A 6,146-nucleotide genomic window follows, 5' to 3' on the forward strand; every position below is an offset into this window, starting at 1 on the left:
ATTCTTTTGTCGTTATATCAATCTAGTTTGTCCGTACAACCTATCATTGGGTCAAATGCTGACTGGCGTGTTTCATACCGATTGTTAGGCCGCTCTTGACACACTGATTTTGACTATGGCTGATTCCGTTTACCTGATCAAGATATAGGGCTCACAGCGGGTGTGACAGGTTGACAGCGGATGTTTACTCCTCCTAGGCACCTAATCGCACTTCTAGTATATCCAGGGTTCCGTGTTTGCCCAACCCTCTATCTAGCATTGCTTATAGGAGTTATGAGATTGATAGCTGTTCGTGAACTTCGCCTTTCACGATTTGTATGACCCTTGAATTGTGGCTCTCTGAGAAGACTACATTGCAACTGCAAGATAGTGATTACTCTACTTATAGGGTTCAGTAACGCTGAATAAGTGTCAGTGGACTTGTATAGCAGTATTATTGATCAAGGCTAACGAAGCGACAGTGATATTGATTGAGATTTAGGTGTTTTGTATCTCCTAGGCAGAGATACGGGTACCTAGCGTCTGCGAGAGGTGTTGGTATCTTCTACATAGATACTAAGTTTCAGTAAGACTCTATAAACCTGGTAAGCCTTAAGTCTCAATGATATCTTTTAACTGGAGAGAAGGCAAGCAACCATTTAACATCCATAGCGAAGATCAGGCAGACCATTTATATGTGTTGCGTGTAATTTGTATACTTTGAAGCGCATCCAGTTTTCCTATAGGTCACTTATACCTATTGTATATACGTTGCGCATATCTGTATATTTTGAAGTGCACCAAGCTCTGTAAGGTCTTCAACTACGCAGACGCAGTCTCATGGTATAAGGCAGACTTATAGTCTGACCCCCTACACGTTACATAAAGATTTGGTGGCAGCGTTGGGATACAGAAAGTAGTGAGACACAGGCTAGTGACAGACTTTGCGTGGATGATCTTGAGAGAGAGATTGCTATAATTAATGTGAAACTCAAGGAGCTACAACAAAGTTTAGAAGTGAAAGAGTTTGACCACTCTACTCCTATGCGCCGTTATATGATTCAGGGACGGATACCTGACACCCGTCTATGTTTCCAAGATAAAGCGCAACATCAGTCCCAAGTTCATATATACTGCTCCAAGACAGTATGCTTGCTAACAGTGATGACAGAAGTGCCATACCTAAAGAAATTATGTTTAAAAGGCAAAGTTCAAGATATTTTATTGACGATGATTACGGAGATTTGATGTAGGAGTAACGACACGGGGACCATGAAGAGTGAAGTTCTCTTCTCCCAAACGAGGAAATCTTGACGGACACAGAAACGATGGACTGCTCAAAGCATGTGATAGATAGATGACACCAAACACTTATGATGGAACCATTGCTTGTCAGTACTATCACAGTCACTTTAAAGTGTGTGCTGATTTGAATGGTTGGGCAAAGGAAAGTAAAGGCACATATCTAGCAGTGCCACTGCGGGGTAATGTACTTGGTGTCTTCGGTAATATGCCTAGAGGAAAGATACTCGAATGAAAGAAACTGGTAAAAGTACTAGAGGAGAGGTTCACACCTCCTTGTCACACAGCGCTCTATAGGGTACAAATGAAAGAACGATGACAGAAACCAAGGGAGACGTCCCCAGAGCTTGGACAGGCCATCCGCAGGTGTGTAAACCTGGATTATCCAACAGTCACCTCAGATATTAGAGAGATACTGTCAAAAGATCAGTTTGTAGATACCCTTATTGATTCCGAGATGCGAATCTGTATAAAGCAATCTAGAGCTACCAATTTCAGCGAGACGATAAAGTTGGTTGTTGTGTTAGAGGCTTACAATAGAGCTGATCGTAAGAGTCGTCTTAGGGCTATTCTGGCTGAATCAGTTGACATTAGAAACACAGTTGTCAGCTCTATTAGTAAAGCTGACAAAGAAGCTTGGCAAACTGAAAAAAAGCTGTAGACGAGATGAAACAACAAAAGACCTCGTCATCGCCTCTTATATTCAACAGAGATTTATATGTCAGTGAGCGCAACTAAAAGAAAGAAAGAAAATGCTTCTACTGCTATAAGACTGGACCTGTACGCAGAGACTGTTTTCTATTTAAGAGAGTCAATAGCAATAAAACAGACAAACCAAACGACAAGCATCAAGGCAAAGATACCCTAGAGGAACAAGAACCTAGACATGGTTCTGTGGGTGCCAATAATATAGGGACAGAAGCTGGAATATTTCTGAGAGCTACTTTCCAAGGCATTGATATTTAATTACTTGTTGATCCAGAGCCAACTCTAACTCTTTTGTCAACTGCAGTGGTTGATAGAATAGCGGAAAATTCTATGCCTATCCTCAATTCAATGTTATAGAATATTAATGATGCAAGCGGCAAAGAACTCAATGTGTATGGTAAAGGAACATTCGTACTGAAGGTTGGTAGCTTCTCTTGAATAGCAAAAGCAGCTGTGACAGATCTAACGATGGGCGGTTTCATGTGCCTAGACTTTTGACAGGGTGCAACTGTGCTGTAGACATGCAAAAGAAAAAGAAAAGGTCATTTTGGATGTTTCAGAGTAGTGACCCTGAACACTGTCACAATAACTGCGAACCAAGAAATTATATCTCCAGGAAAAATTTTGCGTTCCAGTGAGAGTATCATAGAACCTGTAGAGAGAAGTACAAATGGCATATCTGCTGCGGTTAGTAGATCGTTAGTCACTAGTACTGACGCGGTACCAGTGTGCACGCTAAATATCACAGATGATCCATGTATAATCAGAAAGGGTACTCACTTAGCTCAGATTTCTTCTGTATGTTCTGTGAACAGTGTTACCGTAGACAAAACAGTTGAATAAAGAATTAGAAGATCTTCTTGGTCGCTACAGTGACGAGTTGTCAGGAAAACAGAGAGACATTGTACAAACTCTACTGAAAAGCTGTAGCAATCTGTTTGCAAAGGATAACCCCGACCTTGGGTCTACTAACGTAATTGAGATTGAAATAAATGTTGGAAATGCCAGGTCAATTAAGGACCTATAGCACCGTCTGCAATTTCATGCGACGGAGACCATCGACAAACACGTTGAAGAGATGCTCAGAGATGGAATAATCGAACCATTCACAAGCCCATGTGGAGCAGGAATAGTGCTTGTGCGCAAAAAGAATGGGTCAACACGCTTTTGAGTTGATTGTAGGAAACTAAATAAGTTGACCATCCCGGATGCGTATCCACTACCTCGCATTGACGAGTCATTGGATAACATATTTGGCAATAAGTGAGCAATAAGTGGTTCTCAGCCCACTATCTTTTCTCTGGGTACTGGCAGGTATTGACCAAGCCAGAGGACTGACCGAAAACGGCCTTTGTTACCGGAAAAGGGTTGTATCAATTTAAGAAAATGTCCTTTGATCTGAGTTACGTACCGCAACGTTCCAACGACTTACCAAAATATTCATGACAGGTCTTCAGTGGGACATATGCCTCATTTACTTGGACGATGTAATAGTTGTCGTCAAAACCTTCAAGGATATGATAAGAAACCTTAGAGTGGTATCCGAGGCTGGTCTAAAGCTTAAGGCAAAGAAATGTATTCTCTTTGCATTAACATTGTTGTACTTGGGTCATGTCATATCAGATAAAGGGATTGCAACATACCCTGAAAAGGTGAAAGCAGTTAGAGAGTGACCTGAACCTTGTAATGTCAGTGAAGTGCGATTGTTGCTTGGTCTCTTTTGGTTATTACAAGTATTTCATTCCTGTTTTGCTGAAAGATCAAAACCATTGACAAAGCTCAAAGACAGGAGTAGCGCAATGGCATGGACACAAGAATGTCATGATGCCTTCCTTGATCTCAAAGAGAGGTTATGTAAAACTCCGGTGTGTTAGCAATGCCAGATTTCAAGCAGGAGTTTATTCTGAACACGTTTATATTTTATCTCGGAAGATGAAAGACAAGTAGAATATGCCAGTCGCACCTTGACCAAAGCAGAGCGCCAGCATTGTGTGACAAGAAAAGAACTTTGAACGGTGATGTATTTTGCTAAGTACTTTAAACACTACCTGTATGGCAAACATTTCACTGTCCGCACTGATTACAGTTCCTTACGTTGATTGCTCAGTTTCAAGAACACAGAGGGACAACTTGCCCGTTGGCTCGAGACACTTAGCATATGTGAAATGAGAATAGAGCACCGCCCAGGCAAACATCATGCAAATGCTGATGTACTCAGTTGAAAACCGTGTAAGCAATGTGGATTTATTAGTGACTAGGGAAAAAACGACTTCGTCAGTAGTTTTACAGATCAAAGATTTAGAATCTGGATAAATGTCCTTGAACAGTCTTCAAGAAAAGGACGGATCATTACAGTTAGTTAATACATGGGTAACAGAAGGAAAGAAACCTCGTTGTTCAGCTATCAGCAGGGACGGGTGATTTCTCAAGTCCTTATCGTCTCAGTTTGAGTTATTGAAAGTGGTCCGGGGCATCTTGTACCGAAAATGGGTTAAAGGTAGAAATACAAAGCTTCAGGCAGTGGTGCCATCTAATGAGGGGCGTATGGTCTTAGCTCAGTACCATGACAATTAATCATCTGTACACCTCAGTGTGTCTAAGACTGTATTCAAGATCCGCCTTTGTTATTACTGGCCAGGGATTCAGGGAGATGTCTACATATACATAGCTGGATGTAACAAATGTAGCAGGAAAAATGGTTCCAACGAAGTAAACGCGCCCCATTGCATTTAATTCAATCCGGTGCTCCGATGGAATGCATAGCCACTGATATACTTGGAGAACTGTCCATTATCAAATAAAGATAACAGATATATCTTAGTTGCATCAGACTACTATTCCAAGTGGACTGAAAATTTTCTCGTGAAAAACATAAAAGGAGAGACAGTGGCAAAGATCGTCGTTGAACAAGTCGTGACTAGATCTGGCGTGTCATTATGTCATTCACTCTGACCAATGCACATAATTTGAGAGTCGCCTATTTAGTGAAGTTTGTAAGCTCTTCGGAATCAAGAAAACCCGCACAACTCCGTGTCATCCTAAATCAGACGGCATGGTAGAATGCTTTAATAAAATATTAACAAAATGTTCAGCGACTACGTTGATGAACATAAAAAACTAGGATATTTACTTGTCGTAAGCTATGATGATCTACCGGTCAGTAGAACGCGCAACTACCGACAACACTCCCAACTCGCTCATGCTTGGTAGAGAGGTTATTACACCTCTCGATCTTATGTACAAAACGCCGCCTATTGAGCGCAAAATTCCTCAGCATAGGTGGGTGTGGGAGCTGAAACACGCTTGGAAGAAGCTCACAGTGCAGTAAGACATCATACAGGCCAAGAAATGCGCAGGCAAAAAACGATACCATGATGCCAAGATAAACTGGCAGGTGTATGGTTTCTTTCCGTAGAGGAAAGCAGGTCATTATACCAAATTTACAAGCTACTGGAGGGGTCTATACACAGTCAGGTCTTCTATACGAAGTAGACTGTAGACCTCGTGATAATGCCGAAGTAATCCACGGAGATGGCATGCGACTTAAAAACCTCAACGTTTGGCAGACGAAGTTGACGATTGTGGGTTAACGACAGGGACAATGGCATTGTCAGTTACTCAGATCAAGATGAGTGTGAAAAAGAGTTTGCTTAGAAGCAAACGAACACGTCAACCCCCAGTCTGCCTGCAGGACTATGTAAAGTTCTAGCAGCATACACCGGGAAGAAAAGAAACCTGAATAGTTAGATTTCATGCGAGAGCGCATAAACATAGGGAGAAGTAACGTGGCAAGGAAAGCCATTTTGTTGTATTGCATAGAAATATCTCCCCTTGAATCATTGGCTGATTATGGAAAATATATATAGTTTATTTCCTAATCAATATTTCAGTAATTTCGCCTGATAAGATTTATCATTTAGATTCGTGAAAGTAAACCAGAGGGTTGTATTTGTATTAACTATGGATGTGTAAAACCCCTTTCATCAAGTAAAAAAGAACTCAGTTATATAGTGAAGTTTGAGGCTGAAAGTAAAGATAATACATGGTTCGTGTGATAGTTGAATTATGGCTCTCTGATAAGTCAGTTAGATGACTACATTGCAACTGCAAGATACAGTCTGATTAAAATCAGACCCCATACTCATTATCATACCCAA

This window comes from Ostrea edulis, chromosome 6 (genome assembly GCF_947568905.1).
Source record: "Ostrea edulis chromosome 6, xbOstEdul1.1, whole genome shotgun sequence".
Lineage (NCBI taxonomy): Eukaryota > Metazoa > Mollusca > Bivalvia > Ostreida > Ostreidae > Ostrea > Ostrea edulis.